Raw genomic sequence first — 16,759 nt, 5'->3', positions numbered from 1 at the left:
TGAAGGAATCAATCGCACTCATGTCATTTTCACAAAGGAACCTCTTGAGGAGCCTTTTTGTGAAATCTTTGGAGATCCAATATTTGATGAGGTCGATAAGGAGAATGAAGAGGAACCCATCCTCGATAAAGGGGCCGATGAGTTATCTAAATCTTGTCACTTTCTAACATAGATTGCCATGAAGAGCGTTCTCCTATCGATTTTGTTAATGCTTTGTTCGATGAAATTCTTGAAGGTTGTCTCTCTTTGATCAAGGACAAATTCATCATTGATAATTTGCTCTATGATGATGTTGATGAAAACCTTGATGATGAAGAATCTTTTGTGTGTGAGGATGTCATCGATAACTTCATGCATGTCATTAATAACTACATCTTTGAGGAGAATATCAAAATTGAAATGATGAATTATGATATTGAGGATCAACAAGAAAGGTGTGTCCATGAGCCCTTAGACGTTGAACATTCTTTTGTTGATTCGTTAGAGAATTTAAAGTCCCACTCTAGTCTTGAAAGTGAGTCCAACACTTTAAGAGTGGCTAGCATTAAAGTCCTAAATCTTGTTTATGCCCATCAAGGATTAGTTGATAATCATGATTATGCTTCATTGATCAATCTTAATAATAAGTTTGAATTACTGCTTCATTGTGTTGCTTATGAATTATCATGTAAGTGCCCATATTTTTATGCCAAATTTGATATCTTGAAAGGCATGTTTCATAGGCAAATTTTATCTATTTTTTATCCAAATTTGGTTTCTATCATTCAAGCTTTAATGAATGAAAAAGTTATAAAATATAATGTCTTAGATACTTTTCAGCTCCAATTACATTAATCTGCTTTGCATTATTCTGAATTTCATTTTGCTCAGAATGTTGAATTCCCTTCCATAAATTATTATGCTCCTTCTTATATAAAATTGCCTTCCTTGTATAGTTTAGTTTTTATTGCTTTGGACATTGTCTGCACTGGTTATATTTTGAACTTGTGCAGGGATTATGGTGTGGCGTTGAGATATTTTACATTTATCTTCTTAGAGATTATAAATTTGTTTTTTATTCTATTTTGTCATATTAAGGAATCATATTAAATATGTTTTTTTAGGTGCCAGATTCTACAGATCCGGATAAGGTCTTAATGAAACTCAACAACTAGCTTGACTTTGGGAGTCAAAGCTAGTTTCAAATGAGGACTATAAGGGTCTATATCAAGTGACACCAACTAGGGGGCCACTTGGGTATGGATCTTGGTCCAGATCCAAAAAAGGTTGCCAATTGGACCCTGCACAAAAAACACATTAAAATGCAATGCGACTGAAAAAATAAAAACTACCTAAATGCCCCTTACACCCTCTAGTGCCACAAAAAAGATCCTACGGGGTCCATAGAAAGTTTCCTTTGTGTTAGCTTTTGATATTTTTAATTTTCTTCTTTTATATTTTACCTAATTCTTTTTAGAAAACTTAAAATTCTTATTTAGTATTCTTCATAACTTTTAAAATTTGGATTTCAAATCCAACCAAAACCAATTCTAATTTAATAAATCACATTATATCTATACCAAATTAAACCTAAATTTATCAAAAATCATATTCGATTTTATTTAGACAAAATTTACCAATTATTTTATTAAAATTTATCTTTTATATAAATTTGATTTTAAATGCCAATCTCACTAAAATCAAACTTTATTTCTTCATAAAATATCTTTTATAATTCAATTTAGACTAAATGGTATTTTTATATTCTTTCGCATAAAAATATTTATTAATATTAAATTATACATTAAAAATACTCTAAGAAATCATAGGTGTTACATCCAACCTTAAAGAAATTTCATACACAAAATTTAACTAGGGTTACTTACTGAATAAATTATCGTTATTACTCATTAAATTATTAAAAAAAATTCAAGTTTCACATCTTTACTGTAAAACCTACAAATTTTTGATGTTTTTTTTAAATAATAGTAAATTAAGGCTAAAATATTATTTAAAATTAAACTATAAATTTAATTATAATTCAAGTATTAACTGAGATTCAGAATAATTTTCAAGTTGAGAATTTATTTTGAACCAAGGTTTCTATTTTTAATTTGATTTAATCTAGATTTAAGTTAAAGTTAAATGAAAACTTAATTTGAGTTTCAATATTAGTCAGGATTTGAAGTCTTATTGAATTTTGATTTCAATTTCAGTTTCAATTTCAATTTCAATTTTAATTTTTGGAGTTTTATCAATTTGGATTTTGAATTGGGAATTTGAATTCTGATCGAACTTAGATTTGAATTCAGATTTAATCACTGTCTTGAACATTACAGTTGGATTTGGGTTGGTTCAAATCTAAATTAAGATTTTGTTAAATGCCAATTCAAGTTTGAATGATAAATTAATTTGAAATTAGAACCAAATTTAGAATTTCTAATAATTAATAAATAAATAAATGAATTTTTAGATTTGGGTGAAATGTAGAATTTTAATTAAGAGCAAATCAAGATTCATTTGCATGTTACGAAGAGTCAAAAATTTAATCTCAAGTGAATTTGAGTTTAATTGAAGTTAATTTTTGAAGTTTGGATTTAATTTAGATTCTATTTCACACAATTTTGAATTCATATTTTTATTAAACATAAATATGAATTTGGATGTAATATCCAAGATTTTTTTAGGATTTTCATGAATCTTGGTGCTTGAATTATTATGTGATAAATTATAAATTCTAAATTTTAGCTAGAAATGCACTGAACGGATTTGTAGGGTTAGTTCAAAATTTTAAAAAGTGAAAAAATGTATATAACCCTACATGCCTAGAGTTTTTGAAATTTTGAATCACATTTTTAGGTAGAATTTGAATTTTAGCCTTGAGGGAATAAATTAAAATAAATAATTTAAATGTTTAAAACTTTAAAAATTTATTAACAAAAATATAATGGGCGTTAATTAAATTAAATTAAATTACATGCTTTAACATTTTATGTGAATTCTAAAGTAATTTATGAAATATTTCAATTGAATTTAAAATGAATTTAATTTGAATTTCATGGAATGAATTTAAAAAATTAATTAAAATTTATAAAATGGTAGGAGTCCATAGGTGGGCCAACCCATCCTATGTGGCATCCTAATTTAAAGTTTAAAATAAGAAAAACAAAAAATAAACTTTAAATTGAGGTTAGATTGAAAGTTACCAAAAATAAGGTAAAAGTGAGAAAAGTCAAAACTTACTATTTTTAAAAAATAAACCCTATAAGGGGTGTCACCATTTTTAGAGGGACCTAGAAGGGTCCAACAAGGGTTGGACCCATGAATGGAATAGGAAACCAAGGCATAAGGAAAGAATTCTTTTTTCACCATTTTTTAAGTTATAAAAATTGGGGTGTAATATTTACGCCCTAAAATTTTTTTTGCCCTCAAAATTCAATACCAATCATTAAATCTGAGAACTACCAAAATATAAATCATTATGCTTCAATTGCATACTCTAATCAATTATTTTAACTTTAAAGTCAATACTTATCACAAAAATAAATTTTTGTAATAGTTCCTAGACCCTACAGACAAGTCTATCATGTGATGTCCCTAGCTTTTTTTTTAGGTTCTCACTTGCACAAACAAATTTCTCTCAAACAATAACACCATAATTAACTCAAATAAATAAATTGAAACTTACTCACCGTGTGATGTTGGATGTGTCATGAGTCAATATTTTCATCTCGTACTGATACCAATTGTAACACCCCAAAATTTTAACCCAAAAATTTATGAGATTTTTTTTACTACTTTTAAAATTACCAGTGGAAACCATTTGCTAAAAAGATCGGTTAAAAAGATTGGGCGGTTATAGATCTATCAAACCATATACCAAATTTAATTGAATTTATTAATCACATAAGTAATTTAATTCAGTCTTATAAATTTAAAATAACATCAAAGTTAAATTTAGTGTCAATCCAAAAATTCTTGGGAAAGGAAAAAGATTGGCTCTCGATGTCATCCTAGCATTTCGTATTCGCTCTGCAACTATACATCATACTTCACCTGAAGATCGATAAAATGGGTCAAACATGTGAAAGCCTAATAGGGAATACCAACACAGGTAAACCAAATTAATATACATTAACATATCTCAATAAATTCATACATTAATTTAGAAAACTATCCATTTCAAGTATGCATGATGCCACAATTGTATAACAGGATTGGCATACAGAAATAACTGCAAATTTTATGCATGCACTTAACAATGCAAAATGAATAACCTTCTCATGTAATGCAAAATGAATAACCATATCATATATGAGTGATTTTTAATTACCTTTGTCTAAGTTTTCTTTTTATGTGATGCATATCCTGCTTAACTAAATCTACAAACATTTAGAGCTTTTACTTCTTAGCCTTGTGGGTACTACACTAGCTTAACCTAGATTATGATCATGACTCAGGAGGGTATGTAAAAATAATTTGTAACTTAACCCTGGTTGTATACCTTTCACCTATACCGAGTGAGGGGTTACCTAGTCGAGAGAGAGCTTCCAATACCACCATCCTTATGCATCAGACTTTACTCATGAGTTCCTTAATTTACCACCCCACGGCTAATGTGAAGGCTTTCCTATCTTCGTGGTCAAGGAGGAGCAACCTTCCATACTCAAAAACTTGTTACACAAAGCTTGGAGTACCGCTTAGCCTCTCATTGTAAGCCTTAATAGAATTAATGTTTATAACATACTCTTTCAATTACATTAACTCTATCACTTTCATGCACACATACATGATGAATCTTTATCATTCAGATTCAGTCCTCCAATTTGGGCACAAAGATGCATGATTCAATGACAAAAATACTTTTGTGCCATGCATGATAATTGTAACACAATTCCTTTTCACATATGCATTCATTATGCATCCATACAAAATCACAAGCTACATTACACTATGCATGCACATGCGATTCAGTGGTTGTCTCATGTCATAAGCATAAAAGAAAATTTATCATATGTCATGTTCATATAAACTTTATGGCATACATACACCTTATTACTATTCACAATTCATGTTGCATGCACATTCATATATAAACATTCTTATAAAGAATCAATACATTGCATGACTTAGTTGATCTATCCCTGGTATGGGAACCAATTAGGCAAGAATTTGCTCTATTGTTCTAACAGTCACTATTTTGTACAGATAGAGAACATTACCCAATTTTCTATAAAATGTGCAAAATTTTGTCAGCTTTCATACGCAGTAAGCCATTCGTAAAAACTTCTCCGAATGAGAGAGATACAAATGATTTACTGGGTAGTGGTCACAAGCCATACACAATGCCGGGATTGCTCAAGTTTGTGAACAGTCAAACTAAGTCATGTGCAATACCGAATTCTGTTTTTCTGTCGGTCATTACTAGTGAAACAAAATGCATTTAACTGATATAACACTATGTCTGAATTAGTTTAATCTAAACAAACTATCAAAATAAATTTTGCAAAATTATGATCATAATGTAGGCAATATTACACCTTTCAATACATGATAACTTACAATATTGAATACTGATTAACCAAACATGAACTTCATATATGAATGTTTATAGAACTGAAAACATGGCTGAACCATGAAGGATTTAGTTCTCTATTATAGGTTGAAACTATACAAAACAATGATATACAACAGTTCGGAAATAAACATGCATCTCTATCTAATTATTTTTTATACGAACAAGGATATGCATATTCTTACTCTTTCTGAAAACCAACAATCTCATACGTATATCAGGGCTGATCTAGTTTGGTTCATGTCAGTGAAACACTTAGGAATGACCCAGGGTTGGTCCATTCCCTTGCATCACATCCCTTGATACGAACAAGGCCAAAATTAGTTTTTTTCTCAAAAACATTTTCAGGTATTTGAGGGATTAAGATCTATGTTAAATCCTAATCTCATTAGGACTAAAATAAGTCTCAAATACAAATCTTAAATCCCAGAAATATGCTCATATATACAAATTCTAATCTACATGAATTGGATTAGAATCCCTACCCCGATTCACCAAAATTGGTAGACGCAAAAACCGAACAACTGGTTTGTAGGCTCTAACCACACCTCCTTTGAAATGTGGCTTTAACAATCTGGTTGAAGTCTCTCCAATGGAGTTCCAGCACCCCACAACATCAATGGAGAAAAAGAGTAAACAAAAGAGAAAGAAAGAGAGAATAAGAAGAAAAAAAGAAAGAGCCAATAGGGTGGGGTGAGCTCCTCCTAGGGTCTTATATTATTTTTTTCAAGCCTCTAAACCTTCCAAACCCTTCTAAACTCCAACACTAACTTTCTAAAATCCTATTTTGAAAATTTCTAAATCAGATCTCTTGTATTTACTTGATTTTATTAACAATATTGACATAACTAAGTATTAAACCTTATATTATGTAACTATACTATGCAACTACTTAATACACATGTTAAGATATCCTAACTTACCTCTTAAAGAGGTTCCAATCATCCTCAAGAGGGCCTACAAACTTGGGTCATCCCCTCTTGATCTCTCTAAAATACTAAATATCATATCATATAGCTTAGGTTTTAATTCACTAACATGTCTAACTTTTTTTAGTAAGTTTTGACTTTTACTAACATTGCTTTTGATATATTATTCCAGCCAAGGAGAGCTCACTAGGATGGGATGCCCCATCCTAGGGACTTTCCTCTCTATGTCTCAAAAGTTCACAAAAAGTTTCCTTTGTGTTGGCTTTTGATATTTTTAATTTTCTTATTTTATATTTTACCTAATTCTTTTTAGGAAACTTAGAAATAACATTAAACTAGAATTTCAACTAAGGTTTAACTTATCAAACTTTTAGAATTACACCTAATTAACATGCCAATAGGATGGGCCCATATGGGGGAATGCCCCTTCCTATGGACCTTTACAATTTATAAAACATGTTTTAAATTTTATTTTCTATTCCATAAAATCTTTATTTAGTATTTTTCATAACTTTTAAAATTTGGATTTCAAATACAACCAAAACCCATTCTAATTTAATAAATTACATTACATCTATATCAAATTAAACCTAAATTCATCCAAAATCATATTTGATTTTATTTAGACTAAATTTACCAATTATTTTATTAAATTCTATCTTTTTCATAATTTTAGTTTTAAATATGAATCTCACTAAAATCAAACTTTAATTCTTCATAAAATATCTTTTATAATTCAACTTAGACTAATTTGCATTTTCATATTTCTTTCACATAAAATTTCTTATTAATATTATTTTATACATTCAAAATACTCTAAAAAATCATTGGTGTTACAACCAACCCTTTTTAAAGAAATTTTGTTCGCAAAATTTAACTAGGGTTACTTTCCAAATAGATTATCTTTATTTCTTAGAAATTTATTCAAAAATATTTAGTTGTCACATCTTTACCCCCTAAAAAAAATTCATCCTTGAAATTCAATACCAATCATTGAATGCAAGAACTATCAAAATATAAATCATCACACTTCAAGTGCATACTTTGATCAATTAATTTAACCTCAAAATTAATACTTATCACAAAAATAATACTTATCACAAAAATAAATTTTTGTAACAGTTCCTAGACCCTACAATCAATTCTATCATGTGATGTCCCTAGCATTTTTTCTAGGTTCTCACTTGCATAAACAAATTTATCTCAAACAATACTATCATAATTAACTCAAATAAATAAATTGAAACTTACTCACTGATGTCAGATTGCTGGATGTGTCATAAGCCATTATTTTTGTTTTGCTCTAATACCAATTATAACACCCCAAAATTTTAACAAAAAAATTTATGAGATTTTTTTAATACTTTTAAAATTAATAGCAGAAACCATTTGCTAAAAAGGTCAAATAAAGAGATTGGGGAGGTTACATATCTATCAAACCATATACCAAATTAGATTGAATTTATTAATCACATAAGTAATTTAATTCAATATCATAAATTTAAAATAACATCAGAGTTAAATTTAATGTTAATCCAAAAATTTTTAGGAAAGAAAAAAGATTGACTCTCGATGTTGTCCCAACATTCTGCATCGACTCTACAGCTATTCATCATACTTTACTTGAAACCTTATAAAATAGGCCAGACTCATGAAATTCTGGTAGGGAATACTGACACAGGTAAACCAAATCAATATAAATGAATATATTTTAATAAATTCACACATTAATTTAGGAAACTATCTATTTCAAGTATGCATGATAACACAATTACATAACAGGATTGACATAAAAAATAACTGTAAATTTTATACATATACATGGAATAATGCATGCACTTAACAATAGAGTATGAATAACCTTCTCATACAATGCAGAACGAATAACCTTCTCATGCATAAGTGACTTTTAATTGCCTTTATTTAAGTTTTTTTTATGTGATGCATGTCATGCTTAATTAAATGCACAAACATTTGGGGTTTTCACTTCTTAGCCCTATGGGCACTACACAAGCTTAACTTGGATCAGGACTATGACTCAGGAGGGTTTATTAAAAAAATTTGTAACTAAACTTTGGCTAGTAAAGAATACAAACTCTTGAAACATTATTGTTGTTTGTGGGAAAAAAGTCTCACTTGATCCCCAATCATAAGAGTTAGGAGGCCAAACCACTAGTTTGTCCTAAGTGGTAATCCCTTGACCAGCAGAATCTTTTTTTACGGAATCGATCCTATTGTTGCTACTTTTAGAAGATTTTCTCTCACTTGTTGACTGTTCTCCTATTGGATTTGTTCAGTTAGTCATTCGGGTTATAATAAAATACATAGCATAATAAATGCCCCAATGGTCTCAATTAGATGAAGAATTTTGACTGGGGGTGCCTATAGAATTAAACAAGATAAATAATTAATTTGATGATTATGATCACTTTACATTATACAGTTATGTTTATTTATTATTTTGTTGAAAGCATGACTATGTTGATATAATATTTAATGATGACATGTTATGATAATGTGTTTCCTAAAATTAATTATTGTTGAGATTCAGTTGAATGTCTGTTATTATATATTATGTGGTGTTATGAATAGATGCTTATGTATGTTTAGTGGTGTGTATGTATGCAATGTTAATGCGTGTCCTACTGAGACTCGGTTGAGAGTCTGACACCCTACTTTTATAATTTACAGATTGTGAATAAGTTGAGGAGCGCTTGCAGGATGCTGCGGGGGTGCCATGTGAATCATTTGTTTATTTTGTTTAGTTTTCATGAAATTTGTTTGACTTTGATAATTATTTATTAAAATTAAACCTTAATATGAACCATTTGATTATGGATGGATGAATTAAAATGATTTATGGTTTGTTGACATTTTTTAAATACCTATAACTCACCCAGAATGTGTAACCATTTTCAAAATAATGATTTCACTGTGAATTTTAAAATAATTATGTTTTTGAAATAAAAGGTTTTATAAAAAATAGTTGATTGAGGCTTATAACCCATCGATTTTTTGTATATACAATGTGTATCGACAGATACAAGCCGATATGCATCGATATTGATAACATTGGATACAACCAATTCATATTGGAATGACATAGAATCAAGTCTCTCTTCTTCCTCAGAAAGGAGTCACTAGAAAAAATTTAAACATTCCTCTTTGATATGCTAGTTATCCACCATATAGGAGCCATCAATTAATAATTTATTAATATTATTGAGCTGCCTGCTCCCCTTAATAGAAGCCATAAAAAATTTAGTGTTTTTGTTCTCCTTTAGAAGCCACTAAACCCACGATTTCTATATCCAATGAGATTCCTCCTGCAGTAAGACCTTCTCCAAATCTTGTTTGAGAGAAATCTCTAACTCGATATCCTCATAAACTGAATTTGGGAAATTTATCCTCTACTACACAATAAGGAGTTGATCCTGCAAAGCTGCAATTCTTTCCTCAAGCTTCCCCAACTTAGTTTTTTTCCAAAATGATAACTTGGTTTCACCTTATTAAGAATACAGATCTTAGGGCAGCTGATGGGGAAGAGTTCCAACAATTTGTAATAATTGTCATATACTCTGGTTCAGATAACCACCACAAAAACTTTTAGAGTACTCTCCATCTCCATATCATCAAACCATTGATAATTAACTAAGCGCCTATCAAGCTTGTATCATACATTAAATCTTCATTTTTTATTATTAATCCAAATGAATTGGGCATTTAGATCACCAATTTCAAACAAACCTCCAGTTGAAATAAAGTCCCAAAAATGGCTCACATGGTGAATATTTTGAGGCAATCCCATTTTTTCAGCTGCATTAAGACCACAATTAAAATAACCTATGACAATCCCACGACTGAACAAAAGCTTCCATCATTCCCAACAACATATTAAATTGCTGCAAATAGTGCTCATAATGATTGCTCAAATACAACCTAGCCACCATAAATTTCATGTTATTTAAACAACTAATCATCAAACACCAAATAAACTCATCAATAACATGGATTTCAACACACTTCAGTGTCAAATGGTCTCAAAATCACATAATATACATACAATCATAAAAAAAAGAGTGGCATAAACAAATTTAAAATCAACATACATAAATTTTAGGGAATTAAATCTCTTGAAAGAAATCATGGGTTCTATGATGAACATCATCTCCACTCTAAAGAAACAAGTAAAATTTTGCAACTCTCCATGAGTAGAGGCCTTGGTGAAGCCTCCTATGGTCCAATATAAGATCTTCATTGAGAAACATGTTTAGGTGTCCCACCTCCACCCCCACCCCCACGAGGCTGAAGGTCGATGCTGCCCACAATAGGCTATAAAATCTAAGATTTTTCTTTAGCAATTAAAATGAATAAATGCTGAACTTTATGTGCATCTATGACATGAATAAAATTTCTTGGTTTTCTTGAAATTCTTGATTTTTTTTATTTCAAATTATTATAAAATTAAGTCTCAAGTTATGAAGAGTATTGCAAGAATAATTATAAAATATGTGAACTAAACAAGAAAGTAAATGATTTTAGATTATGAATATTGGATTTGGATCTAAATCCTAGCATTCAGGTCTAATATGGATTTGATGTAATAATTTGGATTGGATCTAATTTAAAATGTTACTTTGATCAAAGACCAATATATTGGACCCATAAGGTGGGACACTTTGAATAATGTCATTATTGTTTCAGCAAAAAATTTGGTTGATCAGTGGCTCACCTATTAAATCAAAGTTGACCTTGATTTTCTTCATTTCAAGGGCATCAAAATCAACTATCTACACACTCAAATTGGTGTTGATTTAAGCATTTTATCATCAACCGAAGTTTGTGCCTAATTATAGGTCAAAAATCAACATTTTTTGGCATCAACTAAATTTTTTTATTGATCTATCTACATACAATTAAATCTAAGACTACCATGTCAATCTATGTTTTGAGGGATATCAAATCGACTATTTAAACGTTAAATTATGTTAAGTCTTTAGGTCTATAGGCCTCCCAAAAGGTTACCATGTCATGGGAGCCCAAGTCAGGGTAAAAAGTCCCCACTTTTCTTTTCTAGCTTGATTAATTTCAAAATTTAATAAGCTAAGACTCATAATTTATTTTCTTATAAAGGAGATTAATATATATTAACATCTTATATTAGAAATGAGACTCTTGCTTAAGTCCATATATAAATAGAGGTCCTCATGAGAAGGATTAACAATGTTAGTTCTCTCTCCCTCTCCTATTCTCATTATAATTCTCTTTACCATTTTCTTTCTCCTCTCCTATTCATGCCTAGGAGGTCTAGAGTATGGCTTGAGCAGCCATTAAACTTGCATATTTCATCAAGGTGGTGGTAGTGAGACTATCAAATCACCCAATTTCCTTTCGGTTAAGCGAATCTATCAAAATTTCAGATAAGATTTTTGTAGTATATGCTTTGTACATACACCAAGCATGTATAAATGTATAATATATTATCTCATATGTGTATTTGCCTTATTAAATCAGTCATACACATTTTATTTTGTGAAAAAATACTTATTTAGATTTGCAAAACATGAATCATGAGTTTTTCATCAAAATATTTTTGAAAGGCATATCTAAATATGGTTTCATTGTTGATTCAGGATAGATTTAGTCATAACATATTTCTTTTTGGTGATATTCATAAGTTAGTCCTTTTAAAATCTGGTTAAAACTAAAATACTAAGGTTTTAAAGGCTTTACGGACTCAAGAAAGTTTTTAGCAAAAATGTTTTCTAAGAAGCTCTTGTTTGAGATTACTGATATAATTTTTTGATTAGTTTCAAAAATAATTTTGTATCTCCAAGAACATCAGTCTAAAAAATCCAAATAAAAATACTCTTTTAATCTACACATCTTGGGCTTAATTTTAGAATCTTGTTTTACCTGATTTGGATCAGTTATGAGAAAGAGACATCCATCCTAATAGAGCTCCAATTTCAGGCTTTTGTTACAGAACTATTTTGACCTATCTTTTTGAAAGGTATGAAAGCCCAAGAAAAACCATTCTGAATAAATTATGAAATATTTAAGTGAAGTTCAATATATAATAAAATATTGTGTTAAAAGGGTTTTGACAAAAACATTTTTTATAATTCCCAAGAAATTCTTTAATTTGAGAAAAATACTGCAGTTTCCAAAATTTGGGTTATAACTCTTTCAAAATAGGGTTTGGTAGAAAATTTTTAATTAATTTTAAAGATCAATTTGTTGGGTTGTATTTTTGATAGGTAAAGGCAGCCATAATAAAAAATATGATGATTTTATATGTGATCCATAATTTTTGGTGGATTTTATAAAAATGGGTTATTAAGGATATGAATTTCTATGATGTCTTGTACTTGTGATTAGACAATAACGTGTTTGGATCTTGTTGTTTCACTATTTTTCTACCATGTTTAGTATATTATTAGTATTAAAACATCTTATTGAATCATGAACAAAGAACCAAACACTGGAAAAAGATCTGAATTTGAATTTGTGCAGGTTGTGTTTGGAAGATATTGTAAAAGTTTGACTGTTATGAGAATTAACTGTTTTGGTTGATTCCAAAGAAGAGTATTTTATTATGTATGATTGTATTCATCATGTGTAACTTGTTAAATAACTAAAATCATGCTTGACTTAATGGAAATTGAATGGTTTGTATTTGAGAGATTCAAAACCTTAATTTCTCAGAAATCGATTTAGAATTTTGGGCTCTTTCTTAGAAACTGATTCCTATAAATGCATATGCTGTTGGGATTTGATTTTTATAAGTTATTTGTAGCATGAACTGAATTACCTTATGTGTATTTACCTTAGGTAAGCATGGCTACAACTGAACATAATTAAAAATATATGAGATGTCTGTTTTGAGCTTGTGGGGGCCTTGACCAAAAAATCGACTTGTGTATTTTTAGTTATGGGTTAGTTGTAATAAACTCATTGATTCAATCTGTTATCATTGATATTTTAACCATGTATAATATAAATTAAAGTACTGAAGATCAATATATTAACTAGAGTCATGTTAATTTGCTCGATAAGGGTTTATGAGAGCTCTTATCGAAAAAGTCAGGTTTCGTGACTCTAATTAAGTTTTGATGTTTTCTTCAAATTTTTCACAAATTCAGTTTTGAATTATATTAGATCTAATATAAATATTTATGATGAAGATGAAGGTGAGTTAGATCACGATTGGTAAGTTATGGTTTTGATGTAAGAATGCCTTATTTCAGAGAAATAGGCTCCTACGCAGATTGTGATTGGTATTACTGATTAAATCCATTCATGACAACATGATTATATTTATTTTTTATGATAAATTAAACATGATCATAATATTATATTCAAAGAATGTGAATTATGAATCTGGACATGCTTGATTGCATTGTGATTGGCAAAACATATTTTTGATTATGCGGTTTCGGGCTACTCTAGCCACAAGACCTAAACAACCTAACAGTGATTTAAAACTGTGATTCACAGAATGATATATATTTGTGATAATGATGCATGCTGATTTTTATTTATTGAAATGATGTGATACTGAATGAATAATTATTGAATAACATGTTTATATAATTTATTGTTTATGAGAATGCATGTGATGCTATGTGATGTAGTATTCATGAAATACATGTTGGGTGATAGAAATCCCACAGGGTTGTGTGGGCATATGGGTACTTAATAAAATGCAAAATTAAGCTTCCAAAAAGGGAACACTAAGATGACAATGCACTAGACTAAATGGTAGATGCATTTACTCATGGACTAATTAATAAGATAACCCTGAACAGGATTCTGGGTATGCCTTTACCAAGGCATGCTTAACCGGAATGGTTCTTGGTCTACTTTAGAGAGGGTAGGCGATATAAAACTCTATGGGGCATTTTCTTTTTATGCTTCGAAGGGCAATGCCTCGGTGGCCCCCCAGCCCATAGAATTTAGGGGGGCCAGGACTGCCTCTTTTATTCTAGGTGAGGATGTCCCTGGGTCTTCTATAAAAGTGGGTGATCGATCACCATATGGCGCAAAGCCATTCTCTAAACAATGTCTCTCGGTGCACGCTACTTTGTCTCAAGGGATAACTCTTCTCCTAGGGGATGACTCAGTCAATTACTTGAGAAATTAAAATACATAGCATAATAAACACCAGAGTAGTCTAGTCAATTTCATAGAGACGCATACCCAATAGGCTTTTTGGTAATCAAGTTGAAACTTAAAATACCTACTCACTTTACTTTTCTGCACTTTTAGATATGCTCATATGATTATGTGGATGCCTGCATATGATTAAATGTCTTGATTTGAATTATATTGCTATTGTGCATGCTTGAAACTGTGATATCATGCTTATGCATATTTTGAGAATTATGGATTCATGAACTTTGTTGTTCAATAATTTATATGCATATTAAATGTTGAATTTTGTATAATATGATTAATACATGTTATGCAAGCTTAGCATTTTGTATATTGACGTTATCTATGTGAATCTTACTAAGACTCTTCAAAGTCTTATGTTTTCAAAATAAAATATTTTTCAGGTAACATGTGATCTTATAGAGCGAACACAGGATGCTACGAGTGTGTTGTGTGAGACTGATGATTTTGAGATCTTGGGGGCTATCTATCAAACTTTAATTTGATATTATTTGACTATTTAATTATCGATTTTTGGACAGATGCTTGAATGGTTTGTTAATTAAATAGACTATTTAATATTTCAATTAATTTCTTTTATGTATGGTTGAATGAGTGTGTTCCAGAATATAATGTGTCTGAGAGGTTTAACAAAAAGTCCAGAATATTTAATTAATTTCAAATCAATATTTTCTGATGTATTTTCTTAACATAAATAAAGATATTTGGGTTTTCTCATTTGGATGTTTTTTTCTCAAACTTTGTTTTAAGGAGCTATTTAATATCGGTGCATGTGGAGGCTGACTCTTTAGAGCTTAATTCGGTTAAGACAATGCCAATGATGAAATAAATAAATTGATGATTCTTTTATGTAATGGTTCAATTTGTTTGTTAATGGTGGTTTCGTATTGGATTTGGTATTAGGAGGCTAAAACATGCTCACGCTTGTGCTCAGGTGAGCCATCTAGTACTTGGTACAGTTGGAACGTGTCCATTGGTGAAACCATTGCATTATTATATTTTAGAAAAAAAAAATATCTGGTATTTTTGGTTGAAATCGGTCAGAGCGTTACAATGGCTGCTTAGAAGAGCCACCCTTTTTTTATCTAACCGACTTATTTTTAGATTGTTGTGTCACCTTCTCTTCTACTTGAACCTTCTTCCCAAGGCTCTTATGTGCTTTATTAACAACTACAATACTAGGGTTCCTCTTGAGACATAACAGAGCAGGAAATAGGAGCCGCAACCACATGAGACATGTTGTAATACCCATCATTTTCAATGATTATTTAAGTAAATAAAGATGATTTTATGTCTTAATCATAGACTACAATTTATTTAAAATATGCATTTGGATAGAAGTAGTTGTGTATTAACTTGAAGTCAAATCCTCAGTTAATTAGATTTTTAATTAGAGTTAAATTGAAATTTAGAATTTTATTCAGTGTTAAATTTAAGCAAATGATAATTTAAATGGAATTTAGTATAATTTGAAATTAAAATTAATTACAATTGAATTTGGATATGGTACGTGAAGTTGGATCCAAAATTTGGTTTAAATCGGATCTAAAATCTAAATTGGACATTTAAAGTAATTATTGAATTAAACAAAATATATTAAATTATTTTAATTAAGTAAGGCAACACAAGAGGATGGGGCATCTACTAGGTGGACCCACACCCCTTGGATGGACCTTTCTTTCTAGAAACCATAAATGCATTTGAAATTTATGTAAAATTTAATAAGAAGAAAAAATGTCAAAACTTACCAAAAATGAGTTTGGCAAGGAGTCTTGAGTCGAAGTTGGACTGAAGTGGACAACAAGGCAAGTAGGGGGACCCACATGGGTCTCCCCTACCTCTTTTATGAGGTCTAGAATTGGTAAAACAAAAAAGAAAAGAAGATAAAAAACTAAATATTTGGCAAGAATGAAAAGTCTTGCCTAGGTTTAAAAATAAACAAAAATCCAAAAAAGGGGCAAGGGGGACCACCCTCTTCTCTTACTAGTTTGGGCAGCTAAGGAAAGCCCATAAACTTGCCTTACCTGGACCCCAAGGCGTTTAAGAAAGGGAGCCAAGAGGGGCATCCCACCCTTTTGCTTTCTTATTTTGTTTTAGA

This window comes from Nuphar pumila, chromosome 9 (genome assembly GCF_984573655.1).
Source record: "Nuphar pumila chromosome 9, dmNupPumi1.hap1.1, whole genome shotgun sequence".
Lineage (NCBI taxonomy): Eukaryota > Viridiplantae > Streptophyta > Magnoliopsida > Nymphaeales > Nymphaeaceae > Nuphar > Nuphar pumila.
This window is presented reverse-complemented; position numbering follows the sequence as displayed.